The sequence below is a fragment of the Erythrolamprus reginae genome, chromosome 5 (assembly GCF_031021105.1).
Source record: "Erythrolamprus reginae isolate rEryReg1 chromosome 5, rEryReg1.hap1, whole genome shotgun sequence".
Taxonomy (NCBI): domain Eukaryota; kingdom Metazoa; phylum Chordata; class Lepidosauria; order Squamata; family Dipsadidae; genus Erythrolamprus; species Erythrolamprus reginae.
Window position 1 is genome coordinate 79,944,359 of NC_091954.1, and position 24,188 is coordinate 79,968,546.

General features: G+C 42.1%; 1 protein-coding gene across 1 annotated transcript in view; it reads right to left on the reverse strand.

The window, feature by feature from the left end:
• Positions 1–12,720, reverse strand: part of SPSB4 (splA/ryanodine receptor domain and SOCS box containing 4) — a 196,196-nt gene extending 183,476 nt beyond the window's left edge. Inside the window, exon 1 of the mRNA XM_070754073.1 lies at positions 12,429–12,720. The gene's annotated coding sequence lies outside the window, so the exon portion shown is untranslated. The remainder of the gene's footprint in view (positions 1–12,428) is intronic.
• Positions 12,721–24,188: the final 11,468 nt, after the last annotated feature.

The following is a 24,188-nucleotide window of genomic DNA, read 5'->3' on the forward strand; positions in this document are numbered from 1 at the left end:
TTAAGCGATCAAGAGAGGAATGGGTGAATGAATGGACGGAGGGTGGGAAGGAAGGAAGGAAAGAGGGAAGGGACAGGAACAGAGGAAGGAAGCAAGGAAACTTATGAAAGGGGAGAGTAAGAGAGGAATGAGTGAAGGGAGGGAGGGAAGAAGGTGGGAAGGAGAAAGAAAAGAAGAAATAGAGGAATGGAAGGTAAAAGAGAAAGAAAAAGAGCAAGAAAGAAAGAAAGGGGGAAGGGACAGGAACAGAGGAAGGAAGCAAGGAAACTTATGAAAGGGGAGAGTAAGAGAGGAATGAGTGAAGGGAGGGAGGGAAGAAGGTGGGAAGGAGAAAGAAAAGAAGAAATAGAGGAAGGGAAGGTAAAAGAGAGAAAGAAAAAGAGCAAGAAAGAAAGAAAGGGGGAAGGGACAGGAACAGAGGAAGGAAGCAAGGAAACGTATGAAAGGGGAGAGTAAGAGAGGAATGAGTGAAGGGAGGGAGGGAGGGAAGAAGGTGGGAAGGAGAAAGAAAAGAAGAAATAGAGGAAGGGAAGGTAAAGGAGAGAAAGAAAAAGAGCAAGAAAGAAAGCTGCAAGCACCCCCCCGAGCCCCCCAGGCCGGCTGCAACCTTTTAAAACACGCGCGCCGCTTCGCAGCTGTCTCCTGAAGCCGAACGCGGAAGTTAGCGTTTGGCTTCAGGAGACAGCTCCTTGGCGCTTGTATCTCGAATTTGGGCTTGTAAGTAGAACAAAAATATCTCTCCCCTCCCAGCTCTTATCTCGAGTTGCTCTTAAGTAGAGCAGCTCTTATGTCGGGGTTCCACTGTACAGTTAATTAAAGGAGAAACCGTTTTTAAAAAAGAGAACAACTTCTCTGTCTTCCAAGCCTTTACTACAAAATGGGGAAATAGCTCAGACTCTTCAATTGACTAATTTTGCTTTGTTTACTCATTCCAGGGCAAGAGGTCAAATGGGAAAATCAGAAAGGCCACCTGTTTGTTTGTTTTGAAACTGCCAGTGATGTCAGTATTTTTAATTGAGAAATTCTGTTAAAGAGAGGGTAATCACATTTCCTATGCAGACCACATGCAGTGGAGAAAGCTTCTATTCAAACATTTTCCTTGCACAATAGCTTGAATTGTTGAATGGAAACCAAGAGAGGGAGAGGGAGCAGCTGTAAGCAGAAACTGACTTAAATCCAATATGCATAAATATCATAATAAAAAAAATAGAAAGAATCATGTTTGCTTAAATCAAGTCAACTCAATCAATATCTAATCCAATTCTACTTCACCCAGTTCAATAATTGCAAGGAAAAATCTACAGCCATGTCATCCACAATACTAAGAGTTAAGTTGCCTTTGTCTCCTTAAGTATGTGAGCTTTAATTCATTTAATATTTTGTTTCTATTATCTTACAATTAATGAAGAAAAATCTGGATTAAGGCAGGGGTCTGCAAACTTAAATACCCAAAGAGCCACTTGGTCCTGTTTCTCACATAAAACAAAACACTGGAAGATACAATATCTGAGTGGGTGCGGATACATAACCCCCACAACCACGACTTGTGAGAGTGGCCAATGTGACATCATTTCCACCTACCCACAAAACATTCTGAACATATATATTGAAGGGTAGGATGCACTCAGCTATCAAACTGAATAAAAAATACAACAGAATAGAATGGAATTCTTGGCCAAGTGTGATTGGACACACAAGGAATTTGTCTTGGTGCATATGCTCTCAATGTACTTAAAAGAAAAGATACATTGTGCTGAACAATGTAAAATATAATTAAAATATTTAATTAAGGTGGTTAATGTGATTTTTTTTCTGCTCATGTTTTGGCTCGACAGGCCCAACTCCATGAAGCAGCCAAAGGCTTCATGGAGTTGGGCAGGCCATGAGCCAAAGGCTTCATGGAGTTGGGCAGGCCATGAGCCAAAGGCTTCATGGAGTTGGGCAGGCCATGAGCCAAAGGCTTCATGGAGTTAGGCAGGCCATGAGCCAAAAGCCATGAGGTGCTCTCATGAAGGCAGAATGCTTGTTGCCTTCTCACCACCATCTCCACACCTCGCCTGCTGCCCTTCTGCTGGCAGTAGTAGAGGCTGGGCCAAGCCATACGTATCCAGGCTGGCCCAAAGACAAGACAAGCCTAGTGGTAATGGGAGATGAGCCAATCCATGTGGAAGGCAAATATGGCATTTCCCCCTCCCCCACCCTTTGCCCAAGCCTGGCAGTATCGGAGAGGGGTGCCCTTTGCCGAAAGTTGGCTAAATAATGTGTTTTTTTAATCTGAAGGCCAGCCAAGCCTGGCAGTAATGGGGGATAGGCCAAGCCATATCAAGGGCTGCTGACGGCAAATGAGGAGTTCCTCCCTTTCCCCAAAAAAATGCCCTCCCCCCGGAGACTCTCTGCAATCCAAAATGCCCTCCCAGAGCCTTCAGGTGAGCCAAAAATCAACTGGCCGGTACACACGTGCACATTGGAGCTGAGCTAGGGTAATGGCTCATGTTCTAGCAAATATAGTTCCACATGCCACCTGTGGCACCCATGGCATAGGTTCGTCATCACTGGTTTATAGCTTCAAAATTAACCATAAACTGTTGAGAAGAAGCTAAATTGTTCCTGGTTCATCTGAGTTTGAGATTATGAGGGATTGGCGAGTGAAAAGTATGGGGGGTTTTTTCAGCAGATAGTTCTTTTTGAGCATCACAAGAATGATGGAGGAGGGGGCTCCTCTCGTTTCCCTCATGAGTAGAAATGACATTCTTTGTAAATTATTGAAAAAGCTTCAATATATATGGATGTTTTAAAAAATAGGTCAATGTTGAGCAATGGTGATATTGATTCTCCTGTGTCATCTCAATTTAAAATAATCTGCCACCATCAGAAGTAAAAAAAATCTGTAGAAGCTACACAACTCATTTGGTGTTTCATTTTATATGCCTTCTTTCCTTTTGTAAATGAATGTGCTGTATTTTCACTCGCTGCGAGTTCTTGACGTCTATTTTTGAATGACTGAAAATTGTGGTTTAGAACTACAAAACAGAAACTGCTGTCAAGAAACAATTTTAAAAATCAGAAATTGAGGTGGGCTTGATTTTATGTGCTATCAGTATGGTGTCAGTTTTAAACCAAGATAGATTTTGGTTAAGATAAATAGATTTTGCAGTAGAATTATCTATCCCGAACTGGTCCTTCATGTTGCCCAATATAGTGTTCCCATTGCCTCTGTAATTGAATCCATCCATCTTCTTCCCACTTTCTTTTTACTTGTTCCAGCATGATAGATTTCTCTAGAACTAAATCTCTGAAGGTGTCCAAAATATAATTTGAGTCTGGCCATTGTGCCTCAATTGAGAACTCTAAGTTGACTTGTCCTATGATCCATGTGTCTTTTTCCTTGCCTAGCTATGTATATTTTCATATTTTATATTATTATTGTATATTTTTATGTACATATTTTCATTTTTTATATATTTTGGCAATGTTTATTTTCAGGATTCTTCTCCAACATCAAAGTTCAAAAGCCCAATATTCTTTACAGTCTACTTCAATTTCCATTTTCATAGATAGTGTCAGCGAAAAACAGTCCAATTCTGACCTTTGCAACTTAATCTGAATTCCTGCAGATTATTTTGTCTTTGCTATTGCCAAAGATGCTGTCTCTAGCATCTTTCTGTTTTGTGGCTACCTAATATACAGTAGGTTTCTGCTATCTGTAATGGGGAAGCTGTGACAATCTTCAAGACTTGCATGACCCTCTTGGGATTATTTACTGTTATTATACACTCTTGGCATTCATTGATCATTCTACACACACACACACACACACACACACACTGCTACCACAATGAGGCAACACACCAGGACTTGTGAAAACTGAAGTGAGTTTACAATTGCACATTATGGTTGGGAGGTTTTGATTTCAAACTATAGGCAATATTTAAATAAGTACCTGATGCATTCAGAGTACAGATAGATTTGATATACAACCGTTGATATACAACTGTATAGTCTGGAGGACAGAAGGAAAAGAGGGACATGATCGAAACATTTAAATATGTTAAAGGGTTAAATAAGGTTCAGGAGGGAAGTGTTTTTAATAGGAAAGTGAACACAAGAAAAGGGGACACAATCTGAAGTTAGTTGGGGGAAAGATCAAAAGCAACATGAGAAAATATTATTTTACTGAAAGAGTAGTAGATCCTTGGAACAAACTTCCAGCAGACGTGGTTGGTAAATCCACAGTAACTGAATTTAAACCTGCCTGGGATAAACATATATCAATTGTAAGATAAAATACAGGAAATAGTATAAGGGCAGACTAGATGGACCATGAGGTCTTTTTCTGCCGTCAGTCTTCTATGTTTCTAACAGTTTGTTTAGTGACTATTCAAAGTTACCACAGCACTGAAAATGTGACCAATTTTCATAATTACGATCTTTGCAACATGCCCATGTCCACGTGGTCAAAATTCAGATGTTTGGCAACTGGTTCATATTTATTACCTTTGCTGTGAACATAAATATAGGCCATCTGATTTCCTTTTGTGACTTTCTGATGAGCAAAGTCAATGGGGAAGCCAGATTCACTTAACAACCAGGTTCCTAATTTATCAACTGCAGTGAGTCACTTAACAACTGTAGAAAGAAAGGTCATAAAATGTTCTTTAACACTCACTTAACACATGTCTCACTTAACAACATAAATTTTAGGCTCAATTGTGGTCATAAGTCAAGGACTACCTGTAGTCTCCCCAAAGTGGCAGTGAGGTTCAGTCTTGCAACTTCAATATAGCTAGAGAATATTAAGTTGAGAGAGGCTTGCCTTAGGCAATTACATAATAGCGGGAAAGAGTTTGCATACCATTGATAGCCAAACACTTCCAGACCTGATTATTATCCCCGCATATCAGTAGTAACAAAACATTTGCAACATTCCTTTATAGAGAATAAAATATTACACAATATGTATTATAATTGTGCCAGAAATAAAATACATATGAACTAATAGCTGAGAATGTTAAATGCTAAAATATTCTGTTTGTAACCTAAACTCTAATTAAACATCAATCATAACCCTTTTTTTCTTTTAAATTGACTCATTAAAAACTACAGAAAAAAAATAGAATGGGAATAATCATCAAACACTGAAAAGAACCAAAACCTAAATGAACTCTACTAAAATAAAAATTCAGAAAACTGGGTTATGAATATTGAACATTAAAATGACTTTACTGAGAAGATAGTTAATAAAATTTGCTAACTGTTTTGCATAGTATTGTAATGGGGAGCAAGGAGAGAGAGAGAGAGAAAAGCAGGTAGTACAGTGATCCCCCGATCATTGGGAGGGTTCCGTTCCAGGACCCACCGCAACGAGCGGGTTTTCGCGAAGTAGCGCTGCGGAAGTAAAAACACCATCTGCGCATGCGCAGATGGTGTTTTTACTTCCCAGCAGCGAGGAGCCGAAGATTGGGGTTTCCCCGCCGCCCACGCCCACGCCCGCCTTTGACAGCGAGTGAACAGCGGGTGGCCTGGCGAAGGGCGGGCTCGCTGCTCGCCCCGGCCACCCGGGTTCGTTTGGCTTCGGGACATGCCGGCGGCGACATTTTAAAACAGCCGCGCGGCTTCCCAACTGAGTCCCGAAGTCAAAGGCGAACTTCGGGACTCAGTTGGTAAACCGCGCGGCTGTTTTAAAACATCGCCGCCGGCATGTCCCGAAGCCAAACGAACCCGGGTGGCCGGGCGAGCAGCGAAGCGAACGGCGGGTGGCCGGGCGAAGGGCGGGCGAGCGGCGAAGGGCGGGCGAGCCGGGCGAACGGCGGGCGAACGGCGGGTGGCCGGGGCGAACGGCGGGTGGCCGGGCGAAGGGTGGGCGAGCGGCGAATGGGGGAAGACCCAGGGAAGCCGCCCAGCAGCTGATCTGCCCGGCGCCATCTACGCATGCGTGCCCATAGAAAAAAAGGGCGCACATGCACAGATGGTGTTTTTACTTCCGGGTTCAAAAATCGCCATATAGCCCTTTCGCAATCATCGGGAGCGCAATACCCGGGGGATCACTGTACTGCTTAATCTTTGAGTCTGACATGCCGGGAGGGAATATTTTTCTTTGCTGTTGAGATGCTGTTGCTCTACCTTCTCTTTAGAATAAATGTTTGCCCCAATTCTCCTCTTAGCTTTGAAACTAGGGCCCCCTAAGAGAGGTTCAAGCCTGAAGGATTTGCACTCTTCATCAGAAGTCCACCCACCACTTGGTCATTCCTCTCTTCTTAGCAACATAAAAGGACCTTTAGGTTTAATTGTTTTGTTACCTGCAGAAAAACTGATTGTTAGTCATTTTCAATATATGAAGTCAGCAAAGCAATAAAAATATATCTTCAAGAACTTTTGGGGGCAATGAAATGGATATGCAAGTGCCTTTGCTGATAGTGATCTGGTATATTCCATTCAAAGCAACTGGATTTACAGTTACACACATACTGCTCCGAACCTTCTAAAATCCATAATAAGTAGAGCCTAATGTCACAACAAACCACAGAAAATAATGGCTTTATCTAAACCTGAATGTAGAATGTATGATTTCAGCTTGTCTGAACTAGTACAAACTAGAGCAAATACAATTCCTGCATTTATATCCTGAAGTTACCATTTGTTCAAAACTGCAACCATAAATTTTGACATATGAAAAGAATTATTTTTAAAAATTCTCAGAATTCCATAACATCGCCAGCCATTGATGTCAATTCTGAGATAATCCTGAAGTAAGCCTATGATTTAGGTATATGTTACCAATGGATATATTTAACAAAGGTATATTTAGGATAGAATTATCATTTCACATTAAAAAGAAAAAAAACTTATTTGAAAATAACTCTGATGATTGTTTTAATAGATATTTTCAAAGTTAGAACTTATTATAGGATTTTTTTTCTCAACACTATTCTATATAACAAAATAGACAATTATTTTTTATTAGTTGGCACATTTGAAATTTTAATAATCTATCTTAAAGGGAAGTATAATGAACCAAACAAAATGATACAAAGTATGTGCTAAGTTACTAATGTAATCTCCTGCAATGGTAAACCAAAATCAATTACTTTGAACATTCATAACCAATAAGATATCTAATGTTTTTATTCTAAATTGAACGGGTCCAAAGACGGGCTACGAGAATGGTGGAAGGTCTTAAGCATAAAACGTATCAGGAAAGACTTAATGAACTCAATCTGTATAGTCTGGAGGACAGAAGGAAAAGGGGGGACATGATCGAAACATTTAAATATATTAAAGGGTTAAATAAGGTCCAGGAGGGAAGTGTTTTTAATAGGAAAGTGAACACAGGAACAAGGGGACACAATCTGAAGTTAGTAGGGGGAAAGATCAAAAGCAACATGAGAAAATATTATTTTACTGAAAGAGTAGTAGATCCTTGGAACAAACTTCCTGCAGACGTGGTAGATAAATCCACAGTAACTGAATTTAAACATGCCTGGGATAAACATATATCCATCCTAAGATAAAATACAGAAAATAGTATAAGAGCAGACTAGATGGACCATGAGGTCTTTTCTGCCGTCAGACTTCTATGTTTCTAAATTGTTATTTGAATAATGAAGAAACAATGTCCTTAGTAAAAGAGGTGTTTCATCCCCGAAAAGATACTTCTAAAATTAGCTGCAAAACAGTTTGCATTTGTAAAGAAAGTTACATTAAAATAAACATAATTGTTTATTATAAATGATCATTTGATGAAAGTTATACCTTTGCTGGCTCTGACAATTGGTAACTCAAGTGTTGAAAAATTGGTCTACACAGTCCAATTAAGTAGGTTAAGGAAATATGTGCCTCATACAACATCCTAAGGTAGTTTTTGTGTTTAACTTCTAGTACAAAACCCAAACTACCTGGTTAGTTTATTATTAATTCACAAACTAGACTGAGTATATATTGTGTATGACAGTGTTTTTCAACCAGTGTGCCGCGGCACACTAGTGTGCCGCGAGACATGGTCAGGTGTGCCGCGAAGCTCAGAGAGAAAGAAAGCAAGAGAGAGAGAAAGCAAGAGAGAGAGAGAAAGAAAGCAAGAGAGAGAAAGAGAACAAGAGAGAGAAAGAAAGCAAGTGAGAGAGAAAGAGAACAAGAGAGAGAGAGAGCAAGAGAGACAAAGAAAGCAAGAGAGGGAGGGGGGAGAGAGAGAAAGACATAGAGGGAGGTAGGGAGGGAGAGAGAAAGAGAGCAAAAAAGAGAGGAAGGAAGAGAAAGAGAGGGATGGAGAGAGAGAGAGAAAAAAAATGAAGGAAGGGAGGGAAAGAGGGAGGGAGAAAGAAATAGAGCGAAGGGGAGGAAGAGAGAGATAATTTTTTTGTCCAAACTTTTTTTAGCCCCCCCCCCGCCCGCTCAATGTGCCCCAGGGTTTCGTAAATGTAAAAAATGTGCCGCGGCTCAAAAAAGGTTGAAAATCGCTGGTGTATGAGGCCATTGTCTTTTGGTGCTGTAGTTAAAAACAAAGATAACAACCTACAAGAGACAGCCTCACCAGGATTCTTAAATTCAACATAAATACTTCATGAGGACTAGTTCATTAGCCTAAGGGAAACAACTATAAAGCCTCTTCATATATTAATAATAAAGTCTCTACTCACAAGAGTAGACAAAAGACCTGCTGTTGGTAGCCAGAGGACTCTATCAGTGGTAATAGAACACAAAAAATCAAAGATGTGGGTTGATGGAGTAATAGAAACCTACTCCGTCTGGAGCTGTTGCTTAGTCTATATGTAATTGGGTGGGTGCCACAACCTTGTGTTTTTCAGCAAAAGGCTGGGGCATGCTTTGTTCAACTACATCTCTAGGAATAACACCTGGCTACAATTAAGATACTGCCCCAATATGGACAGTCCTTCTCTGGCTAAGCAATGAGTGAGCTGGGTTTTTTTAATTGTTGTGACCATCAGGCAAGTTGCCCCTCCTCTTCTTTCTATACACGACTCTAACTTTAGGGCCAGCTGAAACATACAACCTTACTTTTTCCTCGAAGTATTGTTCAGACCAGAGAAAATTACCTAAAATGCTATTGAATCATGTTTCTGAGTTCTGTTTGAAGGTCTGATCAACAGTGTGGAGACTAAAACTGAGATCTTTTCAGTGACGTCATCCCATATATAGATCTCTCCAAAAAACCCTTAGCCTGGTCTTACTACTAATCCTTGAAAGTTATAGTTGTTCACCTAGGTGTTAATAGTTCAATAGGAAGGGATGGGCTGCTAGCTGGAACGCTAAATTGGGGTCACCGCTGCAGCTTGTGAGTGCTTGCGGGACCAGCGCGATTTTCCTTCTGCACCTGTGCAGACAGCAAAATCGTGCATGGAGCCGCAGGTGTGCCCGTATTTTGATGAGGTTTTTTTGCTTCTAAGCATGCCGAAATGGGCGCACCTGCAGCTCTGTGCATGATTTCGTTATCTCCACAAATGCAGAAGGAAAATCGCGCTGGCCCCGCAAGCATTCAAGAGCCGCAGCGGCCAGCCCAATTTAGCGTTCCGGCTAGAGCCCACTCCTGTCAATAGGACACCTATTAAATGACTGTAGCCCCAGTGACTGAAATGTTACAAGCTTTCATTTATTATGCTATTTATTGTAAATTGTTTTTCCTTTTGTTTTTTCCTCTGTAGTTTGCTGGAAGGAACAGTGAAAGGTAGGTTGTTGTTATCTGACCCCTCTCAACCCCATGGACAATGTTCCTCCAGGGCTTTTGGTCCACTACCATTCTTCAGAGTCCATTTAAGTTCCACAGCTCACATTAGAGAAACATCTTTCAACTGTGGCGAGGGGGGCGTTTGCCCAGGTTCGCCTGGTGTACCAGTTGCGGCCCTATCTGGACCAGGAGTCACTGCTCACAGTCACTCATGCCCTCATCACCTCGAGGCTCGACTACTGTAACGCTCTCTACATGGGGCTACCTTTGAAGAGTGTTCGGAAACTTCAGATCGTGCAGAATGCAGCTGCGAGAGCAATCATGGGCTTCCCTAAATATGCCCATGTCACACCAATATTCCGCAGTCTGCATTGGTTGCCGATCAGTTTCCGGTCACAATTCAAAGTGTTGGTTATGACCTATAAAGCCCTTCATGGCACCGGGCCAGATTATCTCAGGGACCGCCTTCTGCCGCACGAATCCCAGTGACCAGTTAGGTCCCACAGAGTAGGCCTTCTCCGGGTCCCGTCAACTAAACAATGTCAGTTGGCGAGGCCCAGGGGAGGAGCCTTCTCTGTGGCGGCCCCGGCTTTCTGGAACCAACTCCCCCCAGAGATTAGAATTGCCCCCACCCTCCTTGCCTTTCGTAAGCTCCTCAAAACCCACCTCTGCCGTCAGGCATGGGGGAACTAAGATAATTTCCCCCCCTAGGCTTCTACAATTTATGCATGGTATGTTTGTATGTATGATTGGTTTTATAACAAGGGTTTTTAGCTGTTTTTAGTATTGGATTTTTACATTCTGTTTTTGTCACTGTTGTTAGCCGCCCCGAGTCCACGGAGAGGGGCAGCATACAAATCCAATAAATAAATAAATAAGTTCACTTCAACTGCTTCAGTGACTCCATCCAGCCATCTCATTCCCTATTGTCCCCCTCTTTTTTTGCCCTCAATCTTTCCTAGCATTAGGCTCTTCTCCAGTGAGTCCTTCCTTCTCATTAAGTGGCCAAAGTATTTGAGTTTCATCTTCAGGATCTGGCCTTCTAATGATCAGTCAGGGTTGATCTTCTCTAGAACTGATCGCTTTGTATTCCAAGGGACTTGCAGGAGTCTTCTCCAGCACCATGGTTCAAGGGCCTCAATTCTTTGGCGGTCAGCCTTCCTCGTGGTCCAATTTTCACAGCCATACATTACAACTGGAAAAAACATAGCCTGGGCTACATACCCTTTTGTTGGCAGGGTGATGTCTCTGCTTTTTAGTATGCTGTCTAGATAAAAGTAGCGTACATATCAAATAAACAATACCACAGGCATGCCAAGACTTACATGCTGAAATAACCTTGTACAGATTTTAATCTCAAGAAGAATACCCATTGATTATATTCTTGGTACATTGTGGATATATTTGTTGCATAAATTAGGCAACCCAAGGATGAACTCACTGTTCAAGTGCACAGACTGCATTCTGCCATGGTTTATAGACCGTGGTTTACTGAATATTTGGTCAGTGACCAGAATGAAAGCAGTTTTGTTTAGTGCGATATGTGAACTAAATCTAGTGAAATATTGAATGTACAGGAGGAAGAAAATAAAAATGCCCATATAAGATGAAAGGTTTAATCATCAACTTACTCTAATTTTGGTCAGTACTCTGAAAGGCTTCCACGCAGGAAAAGAGTACGTGTACCTCCATTTCTGCCTGTGGCAATAATGTTGGAACTGCTCCGATATTAATCATCTGCAGCTTTTAAGTCCGCCTGTCTCAGAAATGCCTGCAATTATGTGACTTAGCAGATCCCCTGGAAAACTTTTCCCCTCACGCTCTCTGCTTCCAGCCAGATATCACGATCATCCAAAGAAATTCAGACAAGCAACAGAAAGAGGAAATTCAAGGCAACCCTTTATAAAAGTACAAATATAGAGGAAAGGAGGCTTTGTGCCTCCTTGGTGTATTTATTAAAACATGAACTCTGATAATTTGGGAGGGAACATCCCATGAAATGATGGATTTCCCTTCAGTATTGCAGTTTAAATCATTTTGGGGAGGGTGCTTTTTTTTTTTTCTGGATAGGCACAAAATTATAGCTTAGTCCCTCTCAGGTTTTGACATCTAAAATCAAAGAAAAACAAAAGCATGCGGCTGGTGGCTGGAAACTGTTTTTCAAGATACAGTACTGTACAACGAAAAACAGCAACTACCCACCACCACTTTTGCGAGCGTCCCTTGATCCTTTCAGCAGAGATGGGAGTGAGTCTCGCCACGACCATTTCTAAACCTGGAGGATCCGGAAAGGTAAATAAGAAATCCTCCCGACACCACCCAAAAAAGAAAGAAAGCCTTTGCATTCCACCACATTGAATCCAGACACAATACAGGAGACCGCCGACCACCGCTGCCTCCAAACTTTCAAGGACAACAGCGAGACCCGTCAACCTCCTCCTCTCTCGGGCTCCTTCTTCCCCGGGAAAGGGGGGTCCGATCTCTGCCTTTGCTCCACCCCGGAGCCCCCCGATCAAGAAGAAGGGAGTGGCTGCCTTCCCACACGCTTCGCTTGTCTCCCGACCCACAAACGCTCGTTTTTACAAGGGGGGGGGGGGGGGAGAAAGCTGCAGGGCCGTTAGCAACTGAGCAACAGATCAGAGTAAGAGCTTTCCTATACCCATGCCCGTAAACCGGCAGGGAAGAGATTCCAGACAAGGGCGGGCGGACGGACGGACGGACGGCAAAGAAAGAGAGAGAGAAAGTCACTCACCGTGCGATCCTGCACCGGTGCTGCGTCCTCGTGGCCAACCTCTCATCAGGAGCCTCCCTGACGAGCTTCATCTGCCGCCCTTAAACGGTCTCCCCCCCCCCCCCCCTGCGCGTCCTTATCTGCCCCCGACTCAGTGAAGTCAGCTCCGAAAAGCGTCCGAGGCGAAAGAAAATACGGGACTTAAGACCCGCTGCCTTCGCTACTCCGCCCTGCCGTCATCGCCACCCACCAGTCACGGTAGAATGAAGAGCTGCGGATGGTCCTCCGCAGCACGTCGCTCCCACCGGGTCCTAGCGCCGGCTTTCGACACTCGGGAAAGTCCGTGAGGGAAAGAGAACGCGCGGGAGGCGAGAGGGGGAGCAAACAGAGAGCCTTGAATTTGAATGGAGTTAAGTAGCACGGAGAGAGAGCTGGCTCTGAAATTTGAGGAGAGCTTCAGCAGAGCAGGAATTAAAACCGGCTCGCCTCACTTGGATTTTATTTGAGAAACCGCTTCTCGGGTTTTTCCAAGAATGAGCCCCCTCCCATCTTAGATCGACTTTTGTCTTTCCTGGCTGATTAGAGGAGAACTCTTTATTGGCCAAGTGTGATTGGACACACAAGGAATTTGTCTTTGGTGCATATGCTCTCAGTGTACATAAAAGAAAATATACATTTGTCAAGAATCATGAGGTACAAGGCTTAATTATTGTCATAGGGGTCAAATAAGGGGTCTGGCGCACAAATCCCAGCGACGGATTAGGTCCCACAGAGTTGGCCTTCTCCGGGTCCCGTCAACTAAACAATGCAGTTTGGCGGGACCCAGGGGAAGAGCCTTCTCTGTGGCGGCCCCGACCCTCTGGAACCACTTACCCCCAGAGATTAGAATTGTCCCCACCCTCCTCGCCTTTCGTAAACTCCTTAAAACCCACCTCTGCCGTCAGGCATGGGGGAATTGAAACATCTCCCCCGGGCCTATAAAGTTTATGTATGGTATGTTTGTGTGTATGTTTGCTTTTAACAATGGGTTTTTTAGCTTTTCTCTTAAATTATTAGATTTGTTATATATTGTTTATTATTGCTGTGAGCCACCCCAAGTCTGCAGAGAGGGGCGTCATACAAATCAAACAAATAAACAAACAAACAAACAAATAAATAAATAAATAAATAATAATGAAGAAACAATATTAATAAAAATCTTAGGATACAAGCATCAAGTTACAGTTGCAGTCATACAAACTAAATAGGCTAGCGAAGGACTACTAGTTCCATGCTTAAGGGAGGTGGAGATGGCATTGTATGATTGACTGAAAATTTGTTTATTTTCTGTTTATTTGTTTTGTCAAATACATATTGGTGGTATACAAAGATATAATAATATTTATATACATGATACTAGTAAAAGAGAAACATTAGGACTGAGGATGGAAGTTACGCTGGTGCACTTATGCACGACCTTACTGATCTCTTAGGAATCGGGAGAGGTCAACAGTGGATAACATTTTTGGGGGTTAGCTGATGATACAGAGTCTGGTAATGAGTTCCATGCATTAAGTACTCGGTTACTAAAATCGTATTTCCTGCAGTCGAGTTTAGAGACGTTTACCTTAAGTTTGTATCTGTTGTGTGCTCGTGTGTTGTTTTGGTTGAAGCTGAAGTAATCGTTGACAGGAAGGACGTTGTAGCAGATGATTTTATGGGCTATGCTTAGGTCGTGTTTAAGGCGACGCAGTTCCAAGCTTTCTAAACCCAGGATTGTAAGTCTAGTTGTGTATTCTGTTGCGAGTGGAAGAGTGGAGGGCTAGTCCTGTTACAAGAGGGTTTTGTTATCAATGTACCAATGATGCTTGACACTTATATGTCTGTGCTGTTTCACATTTTTTCTTGTTTAACATCTATAATGAAACTATGCCACTCAAATCTTCACAGAGCCCTCAGTTATGCTAGCAAGTCCTAGCTCTATTGCTTTCTATCTTTCAGATGCAAGGAAACAATTGCCATCTTAAACATTGCCTAATTTCAATAGGCTGAAAAGTGGAGAGTAAGATGAAATTAAATTGTTGGTAAGAAAAAACTAAGGCGATTTTAATCCCTCATAAAAATGCTCCTTGAACCTCCTCCTGGTTGTCACTGGATTTGCAGGGGTCAGCTGAGTTGAAGAGAATATTCATAGAATTACAGCTAGTGCACAAATTGCAAATTGTACTTTAGCCCATCAGACTTAAAAAGAGCCCTTAAAAATGCAGTTGGTGCACAGTGGATCAGCCAGACAGTTCAAGCATCCCATTGTTCCTGCACTGAAATATCTTTGGCTTACTGCTAGACATCATTTAAGATGACTTTTTATAAGCCTAAGTAGCTAATTGGCATTCCTATCTTAGTTGCTGGGGGGGGGGGGTTATACCACAATTAAATGTCTTACTAAAATTAAAGTTATGGTTTAATAAAGCTTTTAAAGTATTTCCACCAGCTGAATGCCAGAACGCTGGCATATAATTTATTTTATTTATTTATTAGATTTGTATGCCGCCCCTCTCCGTAGACTCGGGGCGGCTCACAGCAATAATAAAAACAGTGTACAATAACAAATCTAATATTTAAAAATATCTAAAAACCCATTATTTTAAAAAACATACACACAAGCATACCATACATAAAATTATAATGGGTGTGGATGGTGTGGTAAGAAGATCAGATTGATGAAAGCAACATCGCAGCATGGCAACAGAAGCCCCATCTCTTTCCAGGATGCATCACATCACACATATCTCAAGAGTGTGGAAATTGTATCAATATTTCATGGCATTCCTTTTGTCATTGTGATGCTGAAAGATACTATAGGCCAGGTGTCGAAAGAGTATGTGTGTGAGCATGCACGAGTGCCCACACCCATAATTCAATGCAACTTGGGCGTCCTCCTCGATCCACAGCTCACATTAGAGCACCATCTTTCAGCTGTGGCGAGGGGGACGTTTGCCCAGGTTCTCCTGGTGCACCAGTTGCGGCCCTATTTGGACCGGGACTCATTGCTCAGAGTCACTCATGCCCTCATCACCTCGAGGTTCGACTACTGTAATGCTCTCTGCATGGGGCTACCTTTGAAAAGTGTTCGGAAACTTCAGATCGTGCAGAATGCAGCTGCGCGAGCAATCATGGGCTTCCCTAGGTATGCCCATGTTACACCAACACTCCGCAGTCTGCATTGGTTGCCGATCAGTTTCTGGTCACAATTCAAAGTGTTGGTTATGACCTATAAAGGCCTTCATGGCATCGGACCAGAATATCTCCGGGACCGCCTTCTGCCACACGAACCCCAGCGACCGATTAGGTCCCACAGAGTTGGCCTTTTCCGGGTCCCGTCGACTAAACAATGCCGTTTGGCGGGACCCAGGGGAAGAGTCTTCTCTGTGGTGGCCCTGACCCTCTGGAACCAGCTCCCCCCAGAGATTAGAACTGCCCCCACTCTCCTTTTCTTTCGTAAACTCCTTAAAACCCACCTCTGCCGTCAGGCATGGGGGAATTGAAACATCTCCCCCGGGCCTATACAGTTTATGCATGGTATGTTTGTGTGTATGTTTGGTTTTAATAATGGGGTTTTTAGTGTTTTTTTCTTAAATTATTAGATTTGTTGTACATTGTTTTATTATTGCTGTGAGCCGCCCGAGTCTACGGAGAGGGGCGGTAGACAAATCTAATAAATAAATGAAATAAATAAATGCCTGGGGAGTGGGAAAACAGCTTCCCTCGCCCTCAGAGATCATCTGTAGACCAGAAACGGCCTGTTTCCCAACTTCTGGTAGGCCTAGTAGACTCGTTTTTTGCACTCCCCAGGCTCCAAAGCTTCCCTGGAACCGGGGGAGAGTAAAATGCTCCCTTATTCCCCCCAGATACTCTCCGGAAGCCAAAAAGCCTCTGTGTGAGCCAAAAATCAGCTGGCTAGCACATTGTAGCTGAGCTAGGGCAATGGCTCTACACCTGCCACCTTTGGCACCTGTGCCATAGGTTCACCAGATTTAGAAACCAAAATGTTATAGGAACAAACATGCCAACACCCAAGCCAAATCAGAAGATTCAGAAGAAAAGGATTTAGGGGTAGTGATTTCTGACAGTCTCAAAATGGGTGAACAGTGCAGTCAGGCGGTAGGGAAAGCAAGTAGGATGCTTGGCTGCATAGCTAGAGGTATAACAAGCAGGAAGAGGGACATTATGATCCCGCTATATAGAATGCTGGTGAGACCACATTTGGAATACTGTGTTCAGTTCTGGAGACCTCACCTACAAAAAGATATTGACAAAATTGAACGGGTCCAAAGACGGGCTACAAGAATGGTGGAAGGTCTTAAGCATAAAACGAATCAGGAAAGACTTAATGAACTCAATCTGTATAGTCTGGAGGACAGAAGGAAAAGGGGGGACATGATCGAAACATTTAAATATATTAAAGGGTTAAATAAGGTCCAGGAGGGAAGTGTTTTTAAAAGGAAAGTCAACACAAGAACAAGGGGACACAATCTGAAGTTAGTTGGGGGAAAGATCAAAAGCAACATGAGAAAATATTATTTTACTGAAAGAGTAGTAGATCCTTGGAACAAACGTCCAGCAGACGTGGTAGATAAATCCACAGTAACTGAATTTAAACATGCCTGGGATAAACATATATCCATCCTAAGATAAAATACAGAAAATAGTATAAGGGCAGACTAGATGGACCAGGAGGTCTTTTTCTGCCGTCAGACTTCTATGTTTCTATGTTTCTATAGGTTCACCATAGGTTCACCAGATTTAGAAACCAAAATGTTATAGGAACAAACATGCCAACACCCAAGCCAAATCATTTTTCAATAGTTATAAAGCTGAACATGACTTTTTGATCCTAATGCTTTTTGCACACTCACTCTTTGAATCCCATCCATACCTCCCATCGATTCAGATTTAGAAACCAAAATGATTCTTTCATAGAGAGAAGATATTGAAAGCTTAAACATCTGGCTTCTTCAGCTGGGACATCTCACAGCCCAGCTTACATCAAGAATAACTATGAAGATAAAATGGAGGTGGAATCTGAAAAAGTCCACTATGAAATGTAGACTAAAAGGAGAGGGAAATGTAATAAATTATAAAAATAGCATATACTGTATGCATCAACACAAATTAATAATAAAACCTGGACTGTGAGGGTCGGATTTCACATTACCCGTTTTGGAAACCTGAGAAGGCTGCACTGTGATGGAAAAACTCATTCACCATCTGCTCCATACCGATCAGAGTATGGAATTTTCTTGCATGTTTATAGATATTTCTGCAATTTTGGCAGCATGAGGAGCTGTACATTCTTACTATATTACTGACTAATTGTCATAGATAGAGAAACAATGGAAAATGTCAAAAAGGCTACAGTATATATTCATGTAATCTTGGTAAAAAGAAAAATCTTCATATCTTTTTCATCAAATTAAAAACTGTATTTTTGGACTATAAGACGCTCCAGACTTTAAGATGCACCTAGTGTTTGGGGACGAAAACAAGGGGTGGGGAAATCTTTCTGTTTCCCAGCATCCATCCAGTATTCATCTGGCCTGTTTGCAGTAGCCCATTCTTGACGCAACCCATTTGCCTCCACCACCACTACCTGTTCTATAACGGCTGATTGGGGCCACACCAACCACCTCTCCTACTGCTGCAATATTCAGAGTATATGATGCACAGAAATTTCCACACAGTTTTTGGGGAGGGGGAAGTGTGCCTTATATTCCAAAAAATATGGTACTTCCGTTTACCCAAACGTCTGTGGTGTCATCTAACATCCTTTGTGTAGTTTTGGGCCCAATTCTCAGTGAAAGATAGAAATCTGATCTCACCAAACTTAATTTTTTTCTTAACTCAGGCAGTCCAGATCTCTTCTATACGAATAGGACAGGATAAAATAGACTAGAATAGAATAGATTAGACTAGAATAGAATAGAATAGGCTAGGCTAGGCTAGGCTAGGCTAGAATGGAATAGAATAGAACAGAACAGAACAGAACAGAATAACAGAGGTGGAAGGGACCTTGGAGGTCTTCTAGTCCAACGCCCTGCTTAGACAGGATACCCTACATCCAGTGAAGGGCTACCAAATTTTTTACTACACAGTGGGCATGGCTTATGCATTTTCTTTCAGCATTTTTCAGTGCAAATTGGGTGCTGTGGGGTGATGCTCCATTTTTGCTACCCCACTGCGTCCCCCCACCTGTCTGGGCAGTAGCCCACCCCTGCCTACATCATTATAGACAAATGATTATCGAATCTCCTCTTTAAAACTCCCATTGTTGGAGCACTTGCAACTTCTGGAGGCAAGTTGTTCCACTGATTAATTGTTCTATCTGGAAATTTCTCCTTAGTTCTAAGTTACTTATCTCCTTGATTAGTGTTCATCCGTTGCTTCTTGTCCTGCCTTCAGGTGCCTTGGGGCAGTGTTTCCCAACCTTGGCAACTTGAAGATATTTGAATTTCAACTTCCAGAATTCTCCAGCCGGCTGGGGAATTCTGGGAGTTGAAGTCCAAATATCTTCAAGTTGCCAAGGTTGGAAAACACTGCCTTGGAGAATAGCTTGATTCCCTCTTCTTTGTGGCAGCCCCTGATAACACTGTTATCATGTCACCCACTAGTTTTTCTTTTCTTAATACTAGACATATCCAGTTCCAGCAATTGTTCTTTATATGTTTTATCCTTGAGTCTCCTAATCTTCTTCGTTGTTGTTCAATTTTTTTTAAATCCTCCTCAAAAAAGCCAAAAACAAGATGGCTAGATAGCTGAAACAAGATAGCTGAAATTCAGCTTCTCCCCAGCCCGGGGGGGGGGAGGAATCCCCCCCCCCAATCCTATTTTTTAAAGATGGTGGCACCCACAGACTGGCATCAATTGAATTGGTTCTGTGACATCATCATGACATCACCAGCAGGTTGTTACCGGTTCGCCTGAATTGGTTCAAAGCACAAGGAACCCATCTCTGTTGTGAAGGTATATATGTGCCAGGTGTTTTGACTGATAAGTCTTGGAATAATGTATTATTATCTATATGTATATTCAGTTTATTTGGAAAGGTATTTCTAAATTTCTAGCAATTTAGCATTGGAAAGTTGAAAACAGAACTAACAACTTTCTAGTGCAAATATGCTAAAAAGATTTCAAAAGTTTGCAAAAGCTTTGGGCCAAGATTAATTAGGACATTTATTGCCAAGCTCCAGAAAATAAAAGCTAACCTGGTAAATGGGAATCCTTATCACTGCAATATGATTTACAATAAGCTTAATAATACTGTAGTTTGTAAAAAAGATCATTTCAAAAAATTTATATCAGAGCTTTTGTACAAAGGACATTCGACCTAACTCTTTTGGAAATTGGAAATTGCTATCACATTTTCTCTCTTATTTTTAGGTAGAAAAGACTTTTAATATATATATCTATGCACTGGACCAATAAGAGTTAAAAATTGGCAAATCTTAAACTTTTTAAAAAATGGACCTGGGTGTCTATCACAAAGCATTAGTAATGGTGCTTCAGAGGTTTAGAAAATTTTAAGAAGTGATCTAGTTTTATTTTAAATAATATTGTGCTTTGTGGAGCTAAAATTATGGGTCTATTTCAAGGAACTAAGCATGAAAAAGTCTGTATTATAAAAATTGGTTTTTCAAAAAGGCAATCCCTTAAGTACTTCTTTTTGTGACAGTGTACAGTATTTTTGTTATTTAAAGTTATAATTTATTCTTGAGATGACTTAGTTTAAAAAACATTAACAATCTGGTCTAAACCAGCCACTCATTTTTTAGAAGCCTGTGCAAGAACTCTAAAATAACACACTTATGCTTCATCAGCAATAGATTTTTGAACCATGATTTCTGAGCATTCTAAAAAAAAATTAGCAACAAACAAACCCACAAACTCACTGAGAGTCTGCTGGAGAGAGTCTGCTGGAGGACAAGATTATATATTATTTTTTGTACAAAGTACATGAATGAGAGAAAGAGAAAGAATGGGCAAATAGGAATGGATAGCTGCATGTTGGGTGAAAGGAGATACATAATACAAACACTATGACTGGTTGCTACCGTGTTTCCCCGATAGTAAGGCAGTGTCTTACTATCTTTTTACCCCCAAAAGCCCCACTGTGTCTTACTTTGGGGGTATGTCTTACATTGTCCCGGGCACCGGGGCCGGCTCGTCTTCGGGCGCGGGGAGCTGCCGGAAAGGAGGCGGGCGCCGACCTCGACGTTCGGCGGGTTGCGGGGAGCATCCCCTCGCCGCTCCCGGCAATGTTTCTCGGCAGGGGAGGCCAACTCCGCGGCGACACGGACGCTCGGCTGGCTGGCTAAAGGCAGGTCAAGGGGTGGATGGGCAGTCAAAAAGGGTGAGCGGCCGCCGCTGTGCCCTCCTTCGCCCGCCTCCTTTCCGGCAGTTCCCTGCGCGCCCCTCGCCTTCGCTCGCCGCGGCGCCACCGCCTCTTCCCCTGCCGAGGCTCAGCTGCAAGCGGCTCCGAGGCGAGCGGAAAGGAGGCGGGCGAAGGAGGGCGCAGCTCCGGCCGCTCGCCTCGGAGCCGAGCGGCCTCGCTGGCCGCTTGCAGCTGAGCCTCGGCAGGGGAAGAGGCGGTGGCGCCACTGCGAGCGAAGGCGAGGGGCGCGCAGGGAGCTGCCGGAAAGGAGGCTGGTGAAGGAGGGCGCAGCTCCGGCCGCTCGCCTCGGAGCCGCTCGGTCTCGCTGGCCGCTTGCAGCTGAGCCTTGGCAGGGGAAGCGGCCAGTGAGGCCGATCGGCTCCGAGGCGAGCGGCCGGAGCTGCGCCCTCCTTCACCAGCCTCCTTTCCGGCAGCTCCCTGCGCGCCCCTTGCCTTCGCTCGCCGCGGCGCCACCGCCTCTTCCCCTGCCGAGGCTCAGCTGCAAGCGGCCAGCGAGGCCGCTCGGCTCCGAGGCGAGCGGAAAGGAGGCGGGCGAAGGAGGGCGCAGCTCCGGCCGCTCGCCTCGGAGCCGATCGGCCTCGCTGGCCGCTTGCAGCTGAGCCTCGGCAGGGGAAGAGGCGGTGGCGCCGCGGTGAGCGAAGGCGAGGGGCGCGCGGGGAGCTTGGAAGCAATGTCATCGCCCCCCCGCAATACCGTTTATACCGTGTTTCCCCGAAAGTAAGACATATGTCTTACTTTCGGGGTATGGCTTATATAAGCCGACCCCCCTGAAACCCCCCATATGTCTTACAATCGGGGGGGTCTTACTATCGGGGAAACACGGTATGTATAGAATATGAAGCACTTTCAGATAGATTCATTGATGTGTATAGAGAAAGATAAATGAAAATGAACTATGTGCAAATGGAAAAAAGGACCTGGTTCCTCCCATTTTTTACTTTTGTGTTGTTGTTGTTGTTGTTATTATTATTATTATTATTATTATTAATTAGATTTGAATGCCACCCCTCTCCATTTATTATGGAGTTATCTGACATATTTCACTGTTAGTACCAACAGTGAAAAAGATTATGATCATTACCATAATTTATTTAGATTCTTTAGGATACCACAGATACCCATCCATTTCAATCCTATTATTAATCACACATGATGTTTAGCTCTTCATGAAAAAAGAATAATATCCATACCAAAATAATTATACCATAAATATGTAGGTCAGCTTGCTTTATGACAGAACTGACTTTGACATTTATATGAAAAAATAAATGATGGGAGAAAATGAAATCTGAAAAAAATTAGGAGGGATAAAAATCCATAGTGTTAAAATTAAAGTATTACAGCCAGCAATCCTTCAGAAATAGCTTGGTAATGAATTATGTGATAATGGTAATGAATATGGAATTTGTGATTGTCTTGAATTCTGCATTATTAACAAAGAAGAATGGACAATGCAATATAAAGATAATGAAAAAAAATGAAGGCTTAAAACATTATCTTAGGAGCCAGGCGTTACTTCTAAATACATTAACTCTACTGTTTGTTTTCAAACAGACAACCTGGCAAGAATAGAGAATAACATATGTATTAATGTGTACATGTGTGTGTATGTATACAGACGTGTTTGTACATACACATACTCATACATACACACAAATGTTCCTATGTATTTATGTGTTTAAACCTATACAGACATTTCCTAAAGTCTAATAGATGGTTAAGCTTTTTGGGTTATATTAAGCAGAAATTATTCAGTACAGCTGTGAACTGAGTACTATTAGCTGTCTCAGCCGTCATAAAAGAAATATTTAAAATGCATTTCAAAGGAGAACAGTTTAGTTTTTCAGCTGTCATAGTTGACTAAAAAAGGAGAAACCTCTTATAATCCAATGCTAAAAAGACAAGTTTCTAATAATGAAGCCTTCAATAGAAAGCTAATTCAGAATACTGTATGTCTGTCTCCATTTCTCTAAATAGAAATACTTGTAAAAATTCATTGCAAATAGGAATGCAACTATCAAGATTTTTATTTTATTTTGGTATTTTACAAAAAAAAAATGCTTATTAGGATTGAAATGTTTAAATCATTTTGAAAGTCCATTAAGATAATTCTAAGTAGAATTTTTTTTAAATTAACACTTAATTTTTCTATCTTCTCTGCTTCTCAAATATTGCTTGAGATAAGAGAGCATTAAATTATTTTTTCATGCCTTTAATGAAATGTGAATGAATATGCAAACATCAGATAGTAAGATTAAATCATGTTTCTGTGCTTTCTGAGTAAAGCAAAATAATTAATTATTAAACATAATAGGTAAGGTCAATTACATTACATACACATTCATGTATATGTATGTATCTGTTATCTCTTATCTGTGTCGTTATGGTTTTTTATAGTACAGTGCTACCTCTACTTAAGAACTTAATTCGTTCCGTGACCAGGTTCTTAAGCAGAAAAGTTTGTAAGTACAGTTAGAAGCAATTTTTCCCATAGGCATCAATGTAAAAGCAAATAATGTGTGCAAACCCATTAGGAAAGAAATAAAAGCTTGGAATTTGGGTGGGAGGAGGAGGAGGAAGAAGAGGAGGAGGACAGTCACTGCCCAGAGAGGAGGGAGCATTTCTTTTCTCTGGGCGCTGGCAGAGATTTATTCCCTCTCCAAGCACTCAGAGAAAGGAAAATGCTTTGTTCGTTCTGGATTGCCAAACCCTCCTTAAGCGCCACCGAAAAGCTCCTCTGGCAGCCCAGAAAAGCCCGAGATGGCCAGGATTAAAGAAGGAATGGCAGGAAACTGGCCGAGCCTTCGTGCCACTCTCAAATTTCCTGGGAAATGTTTCCGGGTTCAGATTTTTAAGTAGAAAATGGTTCTTAAGAAGAGGCAAAAAAATCATGAACACCTGGTTCTTATCTAGAAACGTTCTTAAGTAGAGGCGTTCTTAAGTAGAGGTACTACTATATATCTCTACTAATATGCACACACATATACACACAAACAAACAGATATTTGTTGTTCTATAAGCAATGGTTATTTTTGGTCATAGGACAATAGAGAGGAACCCTTTTCATGGCTCATAAAAATATGTATGTTCTATTGAGATTCGTACCTGAGATTTGTTCCTGAACTGGAAGAACCAATGAGAACAAAATAAGTCAGTGAATCAGTCAAAACCACATCTTTATCTAGCAGGGATAGTTACTCTATGTATTCAGGGAACAAACCCCATACTCACCACCACTGAGGATATTACCTTGTCTGGTAATGAAACATCTGAAGCAAACAACCGAACAGAGAATACCATGGAGTACACAAAACAAAGATTACGGTATTTATAATATAATTACTAGACCAGAA